Source organism: Stenella coeruleoalba (genome assembly GCF_951394435.1).
Source record: "Stenella coeruleoalba genome assembly, chromosome: 4".
NCBI classification, from domain to species: domain Eukaryota; kingdom Metazoa; phylum Chordata; class Mammalia; order Artiodactyla; family Delphinidae; genus Stenella; species Stenella coeruleoalba.
The window spans coordinates 71,730,792-71,748,369 of record NC_137149.1 but is presented as its reverse complement, the minus strand read 5'-3'; the positions used below and the strand labels follow the sequence as shown (position 1 = coordinate 71,748,369).

Sequence of the window (17,578 nt, the reverse complement as noted above, 5' to 3'; positions counted from 1 at the left end):
TTAGATGAAAAAAAAAATCCTGAACACTTCCTGCACTTCCTTAATTTTTACACTTGTAAATGATTTTCAAATTGAAAATCAAAAACGTAATTAAATTAGTGAAATCTTCTGTGGCGGAAGAAGCCAGCTAAAACACGGCCCTGCTTCACAACTGGTTCTGTACTTTTGGAAAAAGCATAATTCTCCCCAAAGAATGGGCAATGGCCCTAAAACCATATGCTTTAACTCGAGCTTTGTAGCTATTTCAAGAAAGCAAGAATAACTACATTTTCAAAAGGTTTATTTTTCTTTTCTATAGAGAGAGTCAGCATTTTTGAAAAACAGAGGGTTTGTCTGCTAAGCATTTCTGAGTAAGGCAAAGCGCCCCCTGGTATATCTGCTTTATTTCTCAATTAGAATGAAACCTAAAATAGGGGGGAGGATAGTGAGGAAAAAGTAAATGCAAACAGGATTTTTTGGTGACATTTAATTTTAAAAGCACTAAATCTGTCTGCAATAACTATTCTAAATTGTTTTTGTGAATTTACTATGTAGCAGGTTTTCTCTTGGTTTTCACATTTTCCGCTAAAGGAGCTCTTGAAAAACAATAATTTTGTAGAAATCCCTCCAGAAAAATGAAGAGGAGGAAAGCTCCAATAAGGCAGAAAATTGTGCTGAAAGCAGAATTCTAGTGAGACGGATATGAGGGTGGGTATGGGGCAAGGACACATGAATTCATGGCCATTTGGTAAAAAAATGCAAGAAAGCAAAAGCACAATGAGTTTGCTTTGAAAAATTTCCAAGAACAGATCATCCTAACCAAGCAGTGTTACCAGTTGACCATAGAGCTCTACTGACATCTATTGCACAAAAACGTAATGACATTCTATGCAATGAAACACTCTCCATTGTTATATACACTAAAAAGTAAAATATTTATGTATCCATATAGGTCAAGAGAAACCATAGCAATGGAAATCCTTCAGTGGAAGGCTTTTTTATGTAACATTTCATTTGTTCCTTCTGCAATAACCCTGCAAGCAGAGCAGAGCAATGATTATCAATCTCATTTCACAAATGGGGAAACGATTTTCCCAAGATGACATGCCTAGTGAGGGACAGACCAGGACAAAAACAAAAGATTTCTTCCATCTCAGAGCTCTTTCTCCTGCAAATCTCTCTGCATTCACAGTACTGCCTTCCCAGCTTCAGAGGACACTGAAAGACGTGTCCTCCAAAGGTAGATAAGAAGGTCTCTCCTTTTTTTTTTTTTTTAACATCTTTATTGGAGTATAATTGCTCTACAATGGTGTGTTAGTTTCTGCCTTATAACAAAGTGAATCAGTTATACATATATATATGTTCCCATATCTCTTCCCTCTTGCATCTCCCTCCCTCCCATCCTCCCTATCCCACCCCTCTAGGTGGTCACAAAGCACCGAGCTGATCTCCCTGTGCTATGCGGCTGCTTCCCACTAGCTATCTATTTTACGTTTGGTAGTGTATATATGTCCATGCCACTCTCTCACTTCGTCACAGCTTACCCTTCCCCCTCCCCATATCCTCAAGTCCATTCTCAAGTAGGTCTGCGTCTTTATTCCCATCTTGCCCCTAGGTTCTTCATGGCCTTTTTTTTTTTTTTTCTTAGATTCCATATATATGTGTTAGCATACGGTATTTGTTTTTCTCTTTCTGACTTACTTCACTCTGTATGACAGACTGTAGGTCCATCCACCTCACTACAAATAACTCAATTTCGTTTCTTTTTATGGCTGAGTAATATTCCATTGTATAAATGTGCCACATCTTCTTTATCCATTCATCTGTCGATGGACACTTAGGTTGTTTCCATGTCCTGGCTATTGTAAATAGAGCTGCGATGAACATTTTGGTACATGACTCTTTTTGAATTATGGTTTTCTCAGGGTCTATGCCCAGTAGTGGGATTGCTGGGTCATATGGTAATCTCACACCGGTCAGAATGGCCATCATAAAAAAATCTAGAAACAATAAATGCTGGAGAGGGTGTGGAGAAAAGGGAACACTCTTGCACTGTTGGTGGGAATGCAAATTGATACAACCACTATAGAGAACAGTATGGAGGTTCCTTAAAAAACTAAGGCCTCTCCTTATTTGGGGGAAGGGGAGGGGAGAAAGGCATGATCTGATCTCAATCCCAGGGAAATTAATTGAGTAGTCTCTCTAAATTTGTGCTACCCTAGCCTCTAAAACCACAAATTACAAAAATCCAACTCCCTAGCAAAAACGGTCATTGGAAAGTAACAAACAACTAACTTTTTCTCTGTTTCCAAACAAAAAGAAAAAATATATATATATATATCACCCCCCAAAGTTAGAGTTTTTTCCTCCAGTATATTTTACCCTGTAGACAGATCCCAAGCATCTAATTTTAAGTTTGTCCATTTAATAGCAAAGACAACAAACAAACAAAAAACCCAGGAGACCAGACAAATAGTAAAAAAATTATAAAAAGAATAACTGCGGGGAGTACAGATAGCTTATGGGAGAGAACATTTGCTTTCATTTGGGTTTCTAAAAGGATTTATTTGGGGACAACTGTGGCCCCAATTCAGACTTCTGACCCAATTTCAACCTTTCCAAAGGCTTTTAAAAATGTTTGAGGTCTCATAGTTAAAGTACTATAAAGTCAACTTATTCTGAATAAAATTTAATAATAACTATGCACTAAAAAGTGAATTTATATGAACAGGTTTAAATATTTGGGGGGAAATGTACCTTTCCTTATTCATCTAGGGGAATCATGATTTGTTTAATAAATGTTATAAGAGCGTTTTTACTGGTGAAAGGGTCATTACCTATACCCTGGTTCATTTTAAAAAGCATAATCTCAACTTCTTTAATTATAGCTTAAAAAGCAATCAAAGAGAGCAGACATTTGTGCTTCATCTGACCTATAACCAGGATTAAACTTTCTGAAAAAAAGTTAAAAGATCTTTATGAAGAACTTTTAACTTCATCTTCATTATGGAATCTGATCTTTTTACACTGAGTTGATTACAAAAAAATGTCCAAGAGAACACTCCTAAAATTTAAAATGAGAAGGGAAGGGGTAGGGTGGTATTTAGAACTTAAGGATTTTCCCAGGCCATCAGTTTTAAGATTTGACCCATTAATATATGTTTTCATTGGAATCCTAAAAGCAAAGGTTTTAATGAGGGAAAATGATGGTTATTTGTTGAAACAATATAATTATTTGTTTGAACAGAAAATTACTATAATTTACTTCAACTCCCATCCAGCTCAGGATTTCATTTTCATATCTGTTTCCTTTGACATAGAAAATAAACATATTGGAAGCTGCTGAGAGATTTATTAGGACATCTTGAACTGAGCAAGAAATAATTAGAAATTGACTACCTACCAATTTGGTGTGTTCTTAAGAGTTTGTGTTTTCTGCCCATAGAAGTTTTAGCACGATGAGCAAAGGAACAGTTTGTCAATTGCTGTGTTAATTTCAATGAGGAAGAAGCCAACCCAGGTCATTAAACAGCCACCTGGTCTGCTTGCTGACTACATTGACTTAATTAACCTAATACAATACTTCCTCTGAAAGGGTGCACAATAGTCAAAACCTCGAAGTAGGAACAGGAAAGAAGTTATGAGAACCTGATAGGAGTAGTTCATCTCAAGAAACGAGTAAAGGTTGTCATGGTCAAGAAATGTCTTATAACAGGAGTCGCATGTTTAAATATCCTTAGGAGCCACAGAGATGACATGCGAGAGAGGTGAGGGTTGGAGTTATAATCAGGTGGTAAAGAACGTGACAAATTGGACAGCACGTGCCCTGATTCAAGAAGCAGCATCTATTACCCTCCTCCAGTCAATTATGTGAGGTAAGAATGTCAGCAGAGGTCAGGAATCAGGAGTTTTCATTGAAATCTCCCAACTTTTAAAATACTGGCTATTAATTCAACCCAAAGACTCAGACAGGGCCAAACCAAGAATGTCTGTAGATTGCATTCAACTCATGAGTCACCAGTTTATGATATCTGACATGTAACATCTGGGCTGCATCAACTTTGCATTTCTCGTGTGTATATATGTGTGTGCTTGTGTGTGTGGGGGGGTGTATGTGTGTTACACAGACGTAGATTTACATATCTTAGATCTATCTACATAGCCAAGGATGAGTCAAATTGATGAATTAAAATAACAGCCCCCGCCCCCTCCAAAAAATCAGTCTGCTGATGGATCCCCTTCAGCTATGTGATAGACACTGGTAAGGCTAACAGGGTCATCCTCCAGGTCCCCTCCCCTCCCAATTCTTCTTGGGCCTCCCAACTCCTACCTCTGCCCCAGTTTCCCACCTTTGCTGTACTTTGGCCTCCAACAGGCAGAATCTGCAGTTCTTCTGTGCAGGACGCTTTAGACCAACTGAAGACACTTTGCTGACAGGTGCAGAGAACCAGAGGTACATCCCGCCTAGGGCAGGCAGCCCTTAACTACTGACTTTCTGGCATGGGAGTATGAAAGCCCGACTCCCCTGCCTTGGATTGGGGTGACTTTGAGCTGGAACATCCACCCCAGAGCTCCCCTGCAGGATTACGATGATGCTTCCTTCCACAGGACTTTGTCTCCATTGGACCCTTGTTTGGCTTTCTCCTCTTCCCGCCTCTGCTCCCCTATTCCCTTTTGGTCACCCCTGGGAGCAAACCCTTCCTTGATAAATCGCTTGCACATAAACCCTTATCTCAGAATTCTGCTGAAACCAACCTAAGAGCACCAGCCTCCACTGCACCTTAATTTCCTCTTCCTTATTATGAGGACAGTAATGTTACCTACCTCCTAGCATGACTGTGATGATTAAATGACTTAGCGTGTATAAAGAGCTTAGAACAATCTCTGGCAATCACTATGTAAGTGTTGGCTGAAAGTATCTCTCATGATGTTAAGAAGATACAAATAAAAATGAAACCATCATCATCTTTTTTTCAGCCAAGTTCTGTTTTCTAATGCAAGCACATATTGACTTAAACTTTGGAGATATATATATATATATATATATATATATATATATATATATATATTAGGATATAGTCTTGCAATCCTTTTGGGCAGGAATTAAGTAAATTATACTTGCTTAAGACTTAGGGCTTTGCACAGGGATATCAGCTCGGTGCTTTGTGACCGCCTGGAGGGGTGGGAGGGAGGGAGACGCAAGAAGGAAGAGATATGGGAACATATGTATATGTATAACTGATTCACTTTGTTATAAAGCAGAAACTAACACACCATTGTAAAGCAATTATACCCCAATAAAGATGTTAAAAAAAAAAGACTTAGGGCTTTGAAGTATATATATATTATATATATATATATATATATATATATATATGTGTGTATATATATATATATATCAGTACATCTTTCTGTTTTGCAAGATGTACATATGACCACATGACATGCCTCTGTGATGAAACAGGATCCCCAAAACAAACCCAACCTAAGCGCAGAATGGAGGGTGTGCTTATAGGTGGCAAAACCACCAGACCGTGGCATGGGACATCACAGACACATCAGACCTCCTAATGAAGCATCACAATTGATTCAGCTGCAGCCCATCTGTCAAATGAACAGGGCATGGTAAGTTTAACTCCCATGGTCCATTTGTTTCTTCTACATTGATGTGGCGTAAGCTTCCTGTCTTTCCTGCAGAAACAGGCATCTCTTTCCAAATTTCTCCATTGTTGTCAACAGCACCGTCATCTTTCTAATCCCTCAAGATTACAAGCTTAGGATAGTTTATTTCCAAATTCATCCCCCCCAACCAATCTATCATCATGTTTTGCTTACTGCTTTTTCATGAAGCTCAGCAGATCTTTTCCTTTCTGAAGCTGCCACTGTAATTTATATAAGCCCTAATATGTCATGTTTGGGGATTCCCACTGCTGACTTGTTCTCATGCCTTCTTGTCTCTTCTGTCTTCAAGTCATTGTCAATATAGCTGGTAGAATACTCTGTTAGACTTTTCATGATTTCTTTCTATAACCAAAGTGCATGTATAACCTGCTCAAATTATTTAAAATAAAAGTATGTAGTGCAACCTATGTGCCTGTTCTAAGTGCTTTACAAATAAAGCAACCCTCCAAGGTAGGAGCTGTTATTGCCCCGGTTTTATAAATGAGGAAACTGAGAGACAAATAACTTGCCTGAGGTTATCAAGCTAGTAGATGTCAGAGCCACGACTCAGAGTCACAGCAGTCGGGTTCCAGGGTCCGTGCACTTACTGTCAGGCACCTACTGACATACTGCCACACCAACCCTGCCTCCCAATCAACACTGGCTGTCACCATTGTCAACCTTTACCACTACCTTCTCCCAAACCCTCAGTTATCCTCATTTCTGAGTTAATGTGTGTCATTTTGTAGAAACGTTCTGGGAATGGTGAGAAGATGGTTTGTTTGGGAGATTTAAGGAGGAGAATCATAGGAAATAACACTGGGGTGGGTGATATTTTGGTGAAGAATCAGGCTACAATTATAGGCTGATCTGCTCATGAACACACTAACTAGTGAATGTATCTATCACTGGCTCTAAAAATGTTAATAATCTCAGTTTTTCCAGCCTCCCACCTTGAGATATGTTCTTAGGGAACTTGGCCAGAGTCTGCTTTATGGCCCCACTAAGTCCTTTTCCCCACAGACCAGGAACCAACCTCACAAAGAGCCTATGGGTAACTCTCATATTCTTGGATTCCTTAAACCTCCAAGACTCTTCCTCAAAGGTTGGAGCAGGGATTATCTCTCTTTGTTTCAGAGTATGAATTCCAAATTTCCAGTGCTATCTCTTCAATAATTTTCCAGGATGCCTAAGGGGTCTTCCTGCCGATAGAACCCAAATGTCCTGCTGAATGTCCCACAGACCCCATGAGAAATGGAAACATTAGGATACACTTATGACTCTACTACACTTGAATATATATATATTTTTTTAACTTAATGACTTTGAGGATTACAAGTAATGCTTCCATTATTACCACACTGATGTATGTTACTTCACGCTCAGAAGGCCCACCTGAATTCTTATTTACCTTCAAACAAACTAAATTTGGCTGTGGCCATCAATCTTTAGTAATCTGCCCATCCTTGTCCTAATTTGCCCACCCACACAATTAATTTTCAAAGTAATTGCTTAAATGATCATTAATATCTTCCTTAGGAAAACATTAATATCTGCTGAATCTTTTAACCAAAATATAATTACTAGGGGTGGTTTCATAAACGATTACAATGAAGCGCTAAAAATCAACAAAAATATAATATGTTCCAAAACCTTGGCAACATAACTATTAAACTGAAGAAAATAAAGACTTCACATATATGTGATTCATTCACCACAGGGAATGGCTTCATACAGTAAAATACAAAAACAATACTATAGAATGTATTTTATTGTATTTCTTCGAACTAACTCAATTATAGAGCCATATAGCAGGAGCAGATTGTGGTTATTTGGTTGGGGTGAACATAAGTTTTTAAATTATTGTTTTCAATTATTGAACCCAAAGGGAGGTGACAAAGAATAGTTGGACGTTAATTCCTTTAAAATTATCCCCTGAGGGAATATAGCAACAATTTTATTTCATTGTAGCTAAAACATAATATCAATATGCCTCCCCCAACCGGATCAAACGTGACACATGACAGAACCATTGGCAGCAGATGAGTTGGTGGCATGAGATCAAAGCAGGAAGGGGGCAGGAAGCACTCAAAGTCAAATTCTCTTGGCCAAAATTAATTAAATTTGCAGATTTTAAATATTCCTTATGATACTGTCTCAGGATTCAGAGCAAGGTTGTAGAGGGTTTGTATCTTATATAAAGTTCTGCTCCTAGCTGAAATCTTAACTTCAACAGTCACACCCTAGGTATCTCTATTAAATAATTCCTGGAGGGGGTCTTTAACAAAAGATTAGTTAAAAATGCCAAAACCCACTTTAAAGCATCAATACTGTATAAAGCTTGCCATACATTAATTTGGGCATCAATAATCACCATTCAAGCATGAATTCACACCAAATCTCATTTTAAAAGGGGTGTAATTTACATTATTAAAATATAAAGAAATGTAGAAAATTAGTAAGAGAAAATTAAGCGTAGTAAAATATTTGAAGGCAAGGTTAGTTAGTACATTAAAATATAATGTACAGTTGTGAGAAATAGTTAACAAAACTGGTTCTAAGCTTCATAGAGGCCAAAGCAAAGAGAAAAACATCTTAATGTATGAAATTCACAGAAATCATAAACATAAGAACAGAACACATTTTCAGTGGAAATCAGTCTTTCTTAGTATTAAGACCTGAAAGTAATTTTTTTCATAATTCTTCATAAAGGAGGTCTGGGCGAATTCAGTTTTAGCCATAGAATCTTCCTCAACAGCCCAGTACATGTGCTCTTTCCTTTTTCTAAACTCTTAACATGTTCATTTGTCTTTCATTCCAAAATGTTTATTGAGTACCTGACATTTGTGTCAGATGCTGGGGAATTCAATGGTTGAGCAGAACAGACCCAAACTTGTTATGGAGTTTATAGTCTGGTGAGTCAGAGAGAAATGAAGTTTTTGAAAACCACATAAACAAACATGTAACTATAATATATATCTATAATGCAATATATAAATATATATGATTACAAACTATGATCAGTGCTATAAAGGAAATCTATGAGGTACTATGAAAACAAGTGGTTTGATCTACTTTTAAAGGCCAGAGAACACATCCCTGAGGAAATGAATGAAGGTTGTGCTTGGAACTACAAAAGGAGTGAGTACTATCTCATTTAATACTACGTTGTATAAATGCTGGAGAGGGTGTGGAGAAAAGGGAACCCTCTTGCACTGTTGGTGGGGATGTAAATTGATACAACCACTATGGAGAACAGTATGGAGGTTCCTTAAAAAACTAAAAATAGAACAACTGTACGACCCAGCCATCCCACTACTGGGCATATACCCTGAGAAAACCATAATTCAAAAAGAGTCATGTACCACAATGTTCATTGCAGCTCTATTTACAATAACCAGGACATGGAAGCAACCTAAGTGTCCATCAACAGATGAATGGATAAAGAAGATGTGGCACATATATACAATGGAATATTACTCAGCCATAAAAAGAAATGAAATTGAGTTATTTGTAGTGAGGTGGATGGACCTAGAGTCTGTCATACAGAGTGAAGTAAGTCAGAAAGAGAAAAACAAATACCGTATGCTAACACATATATATGGAATCTAAGAAGAAAAAAAAAAGGTCATGAAGTACCTAGGGGCAAGATGGGAATAAAGACACAGACCTACTAGAGAATGGACTTGAGGATACGGGGAGGGGGAAGGGTAAGCTGGGACAAAGTGAGAGAGTGACATGGACATATATACACTACCAAACGTAAGGTAGATAGCTAGTGGGAAGCAGCCGCATAGCACAGGGAGATCAGCTCTGTGCTTTGTGACCACCTAGAGGGGGGGGATAGGGAGGGTGGGAGGGAGGGAGGCACAAGAGGGAAGAGATATGGGAACATATGTATATGTATAACTGATTCACTTTGTTATAAAGCAGAAACTAACACACCATTGTAAAGCAATTATACTCCAATAAAGATGTTAAAAAAAAATACTACATTGTGTTTTGGGGATTCTTTTCCCTATTGTTTAGGGGGGAGGGAATCTGGTCTTGTCTTCCAAATTTCCCCTGAGGATGCTGAGCCCCTTTTGGCATAAATCATACCTTCTCCTTCTGTATCCTCCATCCTGCCTCAACCATGTCAGGGACACTGCAGGACTCAAGAAACCCTTGATTCGGTCAACTGCAATTGAAGAAGAATACAATATAGTTTAACACCACCACCACCAAAAGTGCTCAGCAAGAAAATATAGCTCCCTTAGCCTCAACTCTTAGTACTTTGGACTAACGAATGTTTTCATTGACGGGAAATTCAAATACATCTTCCAATCACTTTATTATTATTACAAGTTTTCAGGGGGACTGGACTTCCCCTGCAGAGAAATTTAAGCTGGAGAGCTGGAAAAACCCATGCTTTGTCACAACCTGGGACTTTCTCTTCACATGCTGTTTTTCTTCTGCTCATAGTAACTGATATTTCAATATTCCCTCTGCAGCAAATAACCAAGCAGCACCTGCAGACCTCTTCTCTTGTTGCTACCATAACAAATTGTTAATTATTCACAAATACCACCAAACTGTTGCAACATGCCCCTGAGGTCACTTAAACCAGTCTCAACTTCTCTCTTCCCCTTTTCTCCTTTTTTTCTACTTCCAGTCTTCCTTCCCTCCCTCTCTTTTCTTTCCTGTAACCCTCACACGCATCTCTCTCCCTTTCTAACCCTACTAGCTTCCCTTCTCAGGATGTAAAAATAATAAAACCTGATGATGCTGCATCATGACGCAAAGCCTGTGGAGATCGGTGATTATGTGCTTGGTGACTTCACCGCTAGATTCGGGCTTTTCCTGCCTTGGAGGTGCAGGAGATGCGGCTGGCCTTGGACTCTCCCTGCGTGTTTGTAGGCGGCAGTTAAGGTATAGGCAAGGAAAGAAGGTCCGGCAGAATAAAAGGGAACTGATGTTCCTATCCTACATGGGACAGGAGCAAATAGCAAGGGAAGATATTAATAATGAAACCAGTGGGAATGGGCAGAGAGCAAGGCTGGAACCCGAAGAGAAAGCCCTCAATGGGGAATGAGCAATGTATAGTTAGGGAGTTTGGGTTAGAAAACAGAATTTTGAGGAATTCCCAGAACCGACGACATAAGAGACAGACCTTAGTCTTGGGCTGAGTCTGGAAGGAGGAATCGCTGTTGAGGGTCCTTTGTCCAGGTAACATTTTTCCCCCAGCTTTATTGAGATATAATTGACTTAACATTGTGTAAATTTAAGGTATACAACGTGTTAATTTGATACACTTGTATATTGCAAAATGATTACAACCATGGCATTAGCTAATGCCACCATCACGTCACATGGCTACGATGGCAGAGCGATGAGGGAGTGTGCGGTTAACTGCAGCATTCTGGGGTCAGACAACCCAAATTGGAATCCTGATCCTGCTTCTTAAGCTACAGGACCTTGGGCAAGTGACTTACCTTCTCTAAGCCTCATTGCCTGATCTGTAAAATGGGGAGAATAATATGAACCACAGTGGTAATTGCCCAAGAAGTGGTAGCTCTTATTATTTCTTCTTCTACTATTACTATTCTGACAATGTCTAGCGTATGATAGGTACTAAATTTTGTTGTTGTTGTTGACTGTGGAAGGGATATATGTGCTATTTTGGAAAAGTAAGGAAAAGTTCTTCTCATAGGACAAAGTGCAACCAATCAACAGACTTTAAAAAACTTCTTTCACGTATTACGAACATTGGCTGGACATGAAAGAGCTTGTTTTGAGCCTTGACAGTCCCCATGTGGCCACAGAGCCCTGTCCTATGCTTATTTTCCTGGATGTCCCCCTATCATACAATCGGGTTTGCTTCATTCTTTAGGAGCTACAATCTGCCAATGGAAACATCAGCATCCTCTTTCCTCAGGCCAGCAAGCTATGCTATGGAAAGGAAAACAGCCCTATTGACCTGCACTTAGATGCAACCTTGATTTGGGGCAGCCAGGAGCTGAGAGGCTGGACCTCAGTGTTGATGGTCTCTGGGCAAAGATCAGAGTTCTGATGATGTGGATTTCAATCAACAGCATGGCAAGAAAAGTGACTGCAAGTCATCTGCACTCTCTGTGACCCTGACAATGTGACTGTTAGGACCACCCATGCCAGTTTGGATGACTAAAGCAAATGAGAAGCCTTAAATAAACCAAGCAGAGATGTCAAAATATTAGGATGGTCAGATCCCATCTGGCATACTGTGTTGAATTTTGGAGACCATATTTTAAGTGAATATCCTAAAGTTGTGTCCCAAGAATAGCAACAAGATGAGAAAGATAATGATAATTTATGGACCACAGCACACAGATGTGTCAGGTTTTTAGCTCGGAATTAAGAGCTAAATTCAGGTTTTTAGCTCTGAATTAAGAGCTAAAAAACACTGAATAAGCATCATCCCATGGAATGTTCACCACAACCCCATAAGAGAGCTAGTGGTCCCCATGGGACAGACAAAAACACAAACACTAGAGAACTATAGGTAAAGTTTCTAAAGTCACAGCTAAAAAGCTATGAAGATGAGTTACAGCCTCAGGTGTGTTTCATTCCAAAGTCTCTCCTCTTTACAGTTACAGAGATTTGGAACATGACCTTTCAGAAGAGGCTGGGAGAACTTGAGAATGGCCAAGATGGAGAAGAATTGACAAAGACAAGACACAGCATTTGTCTTCATTGTAAGAAAAAAACACTTTTTTTTCCTATTTAGCTACAGACCTTGATTCTAGGATGGAAGCTTCTTAGAAGCAGGTTTGACTTAATATAAATAGGAATTCTCCAACAGCTTGAGCTGACTTAACAAAGAAATGGGCAAGTTCTGAACGTCCCCACATATTCAAGCAATAGCCCAGTGTTCTTCTGACAAGGAATGTGGTAGAGAGACCCTTGCATCAGGTGATGGCCAGACCATTACTTCTAAGATCTCATCAATACCAGGATTATGCAGTCCTGAGTCAGCATCTGCATTGTGTGTTATCAGGTCATGTTACACACACAGCAGGCCAGCTCTTGAGTAGAGCAGTGTCTAAAGGAGGACTCTTCTGATCTCAAATGACTGAAGGCCCAACTCAAACTGGCCTAAGCAAAAACTAATAAAAATGGAAATAAATAAACCAGAGGGAACATACTGGCTCAAGCAACTGAAAAGTCATGTAGCTGTGGATGTGGCTAGAAATACCACTGGATCTAGTCACAAACAATAGCTTCAGGATCTGACTTCTTCCTTTTTATCCCTCAGCTCTGCTCCATCTCTCTTGAGTGATTCTCACTTATAACATCAAGTTGGCTTCCAGAATTTCTGGGGGACTACATCCTTCCAGGTTCAAAACCATCACGAGAAAAAAAAAAAAAAAGTTGAGCTGAGTGTGTTTGTCCCAACATTCCAATGAGCCCTGTGATTCACTTTGATAAAACTGGCTTCAGGACCTCTTATGTCCAGAGAAATGAGAAAGTCTGATTGACCTGGGCCGGTCCACAAGTCAATTCCCAGGAGACCCACCCAGACCACACAGACAGAAGTGGGGAAAGACTAGATATTTTACTCATTCAATGAACATTATTCTATAAAAAAAGAATGAAATAATGCCATTTGCAGCAACATGGTTGGACCTAGAGATTATCACACTAAGTGAAGTAAGTCAGACAGAGAAAGACAAATATCATATGATATCACTTATGTGTGGAATCTAAAAAAGTGATACAAATGAACTTATTGACAACACAGAAATAGATTCACAGACATAGAAAACAAACTTATGGTTACCAAAGGGAAAAGGGGGAGGATAAATTGGGAATTTGGGATTAACAGATGTACACTACGATATATAAAATAGGTAAACAACAGGAACCTACTGTATAGCACAGGGAACTATATTCAGTATCTTATAATAACCTATGATGGAAAAGGATCTAATATATATATAATATATACATACATATTTATACATAACTGAATTACTTGGCTGTACGCGTGAAACACTGTAAATCAACTACAACTTTAAAAAATGAATATTATTGAGGACCTACTATGTGAATAGAGCATTGGGCTGCGCACCAGCGAGCATACAAAGATGACTAAAACAATCAAACCTGTTGTGTATGACAGCTAAAGGACGGTTCATTTGTACTGAATGACATTTAGGAAACGGTTTTACGCTCATCATTTTGCCTTTGTGTAGGAAATCTTATTTTTCTCATATTATGAAATCTGGGGGACCTCTCACTGGTTCTCAATCGAGACAATTTTACTGTCCAGTCCCCACCTCCTGGGGATCATTTGACAACATCTGGAAACATCTTTTGTTGTCACAAGCAGAGGAATGCTCCCGGCATCTGGAGGGAAGAGGCCAGGGAGCTGCTAAACATCCTATAATACACAGGACAACGCCTGAAAACAAAAATATGCCTTGCAAAATGTCAATAGCACTGAGGTTGAGAAACCCTGCTGTAATGGAAAGCACATTGCATTTGCAATGTCCAGAAGCCTCCCTGTTACAGGTAAAACTCTATGGTACTGTAATAACTGATAGCACAACAGTATAGCTCTAAAATGGGAGAGGCGTGCCACATTCAGATTGGAACAAAGGGTAGAGAATCAGGCCTGGGCTCTGCTTCATGCAGAGGCACTGCCAGTAATTGCTCACAGGTGGTTGGTCACCTACTCTCTCATCCTAATGAGACCATCCCCAGCTGGAACGCACGCCACATTACCTTCCAGCTTCCAAACTGATCACCCAACAATCAGTAACCCAGGATCACTAGGAATTCATACCTGCTGGAAACTAGCCAGACAGCTAATGAATTGCACAGGGTTGCTGTCAAACACACGTCTTTAATTGGTCAAGAGACCTAACTTCATTTCAAAACTATTTGCTTGCCTCGCAGATGGGTGTTCCAGATGTCAAGGACAGAATCCTGTTGATGATCCAGGAACTGTGCCAAAAATATTTGCTGGCAGTACTCCAAGGAATTGACTTCACACTCTTTGCAGTGGGCTAGAATCGGCCAGTGGTCGTGTGAGGGTTCTTATTGAATTTGTGCTGCACAACCAGATCTCACGGCCCAGAAACCTCATCAGCCTACAATGAAATTCCACCTACACTATCACTTTAGCAAGTCTGAAGCAGACTGGCAGATTGAAGGACAGAACATGAAAAAAAAAATATGACTGAAACTGTGTTATTTCAAACCAAAGAGCCTTCTTCTGCCTTTCTGCCTCATTCTGAATTTGAAAATTCCTCCTATAATAAACTAATCCATGAATAGTCAAATATCATCACTTTTAGGCCATGTCTATTCAAACCCCCCAACACTATCATTTTATTTATTCAATTTTGCCAACGGGGAAACAAATCAATGGTTTCACTAATTTAGCATTGATTTCACTTAAATCGGTAGTTCTCAATTTTGGCTTTATGTTGGGACCACTTATGGAGCTTTTATAAGTCCTAGTACCCAAGCCACTCCCTCGACAAATTCTTACAATTATGTAAGAATCTCTGGAGGTGGAAATCAGTATTTTTAAAGCTCTCCTGTTGATTCTAAAGTACTCCTGCCTACACGTCCATACTTCCCACTTTATGATCTGGTAACCATGAATGACTTAAGGAGGCTTAGACTATAAGCATGACCTGAGACTTACCACTAATGAAGGAAAAAGGAAGGCAAGAAAGGGAGGAAGAAAGAGAGGGAGGAAGGGAGGGAGGAAGGGAGGACGAAGGAAGGAAGGAAAGAAGGAAGGGAGGAAATGCATTTCAGACCATTGCTATAGGTTCATTAGACTTGGAATTTGGGTTTCATGTATGCATAACTTCCTCTCTATTAACAATAAAAAAGTAGCTCTTCAGTTCTCTTGTGCAGAAATAATTCTGCATAGTGAAAGTGGTTTTCTACAGTTTATGCAAGTAGAAAAGAAAGTCATAAACATTTTAGACCAGAGAGTGTAGTCAACGCTGAGATAGATCATTTTCTGGTATTACTACTTGTTTACCCATGTTAATAAAAATATTGAGCCACAGACAACTGCACGTGGTTGGGGACAGAGGAGAGACTTCTCAATTTCATGTTAGTCCATTTAGGGAAGCACAGATGATTTCTATGCATTTGCGTTAGCCTTAACTAGAGACCACAGCTCTGTTATAGATTCTTGGCTTCACTTGGATCATTAGAGCTAAGAGATGCCACCCACCTCCTTGAGCTTAGATTTTCCTAAACTAGTGGGACATAAAAGACAGGACGAACGTTCTTCTTCCCTGGTACAGGAGAGTTCTCTGGCATTTAGCCTCCCTGCAGGATCAAAAACTACCCTTAAAAACTTCATAAATTCTGCCTGAGAGTTATGTTTTTCCAAGCCTAGGTTGCTAGTCCAAGCTGTTTCCTGAAATGAATGACCAGTTGGAGAGAATATATGTTTGGAATCTGCATCCATGGGGGTTGTATAACCATCTCAGGACTAGATCCCTTTTTCCTGGGAGTGGTATGCTTCTCATAGCCCCTGATAGCTCATCATAAAAGGTTGTTGCTGGACTTCCCTGGTAGTTCACTGGTTAAGACTCCACGCTTCCAGTGCAGGGGGCAGAGGCTTGATCCCTGGTCGGGGAACTAAGATGTCGCATGGCACGGCCAAAAAAAAAAGGTCTTTGCTAAATTACTTGCTGTCGCTCCCAGTGGAGACAGGAATGTTGGATACCATTTCAGGCAGTGAGGATAGGTGGATGGCAAGGCAGATGCAGAGAGGGTATGGGGCGGTAGGCCTACTCGTCTGAGGCCTCAAATATACACTCAACTTTATCTCCAAAGCATGGAATTCATAGAGTTTGGGAAGATTCAAAGGCGTTATTCGTTACATCCATTTCATGTATACCCCACTAGCTGTCTATGGTGCCTCTAATATATTATGAATTAATATTTTAATAAATTCTGAATTTCTTATGAATAACATCATTACATTGCATTGTTTTTTCATGTGTTGAAAGTGCTAATATAGGGCTTCCCTGGTGGCGCAGTGGTCAATTGAGAGTCCGCCTGCCGATGCAGGGGACGCGGGTTCGTGCCCCGGTCGGGGAAGATCCCACATGCCGCGGAGTGGCTGGGCCCGTGAGCCATGGCCGCTGAGCCTGCGTGTCTGGAGCCTGTGCTCCTCAACGGGAGAGGCCACAACAGTGAGAGGCCCGCGTATCGCCAAAAAAAAAAAAAAGTGCTAATATATTAAATGTAAACATTTACAATATACTACGATTTTTATAAACATGTTTGGATATGTCTGTTTTTTTTAAATGAACCTCAAACTATGGGAGTGGTCAAGGTCTCTCTCAAATTCTGAGGGGCCAGGGGGAAAGAGTGTGTGTCAGGAGATGGTCCGCAGAACCCTTCCGGGGGGAGCAAGGTATTCCATGTGGCTCTGTTCTCTGAAGCTCGGCTGGGGCTGGGGCTGGTAGCCCTTTGATCTCCCACATGCTGACAGAGCCACATTTGGCTCTCCCTCAAGCTGGCATAAAGGAGAGACCGGATCCCCTTTGAAGGGGTCCTGCCCAACAGAATGCAGACAGATGCTGGAGGAGGAGGTGCCCCCGGCGCAGAGGCCTGCTGGATTAACCCTCTGCCCGTCTGCTGCTCTTTCACACCTTCCCTGGTGAGCAACCAGAGGCTGAGTTCAAAGGATACACAAGAAGGGCCCTGGCCTCGCCGGTGAGCACTCCAGTACCATATCCTGAGAAGCTGGACATGCCCTAGACCTTGAGTTGAAGACCTAAACTTATGTCTATGGGTTTTCTCAGATGATGACTCTACAGTGGAAAATTCTTCTCAGTGCCGCAGCACCATGGTTAGAGGTGCTATTGCTAATAAGAAGGGGGAGTACAAGTGGTTAGGCTAAATAATTTTTAAAAGAGCCAGTTCTAACCTT

At 40.2% G+C, this 17,578-nt stretch overlaps 1 long non-coding RNA gene across 1 annotated transcript in view; it reads right to left on the bottom strand.

Moving 5' to 3' along the window:
- Positions 1-9,797: 9,797 nt before the first annotated feature.
- LOC307185989 overlaps positions 9,798-17,578 on the bottom strand; it is a 40,699-nt gene continuing 32,918 nt past the window's right edge. Inside the window, exon 3 of the long non-coding RNA XR_013828231.1 lies at positions 9,798-9,820. This is a non-coding gene — a long non-coding RNA (uncharacterized lncRNA). The remainder of the gene's footprint in view (positions 9,821-17,578) is intronic.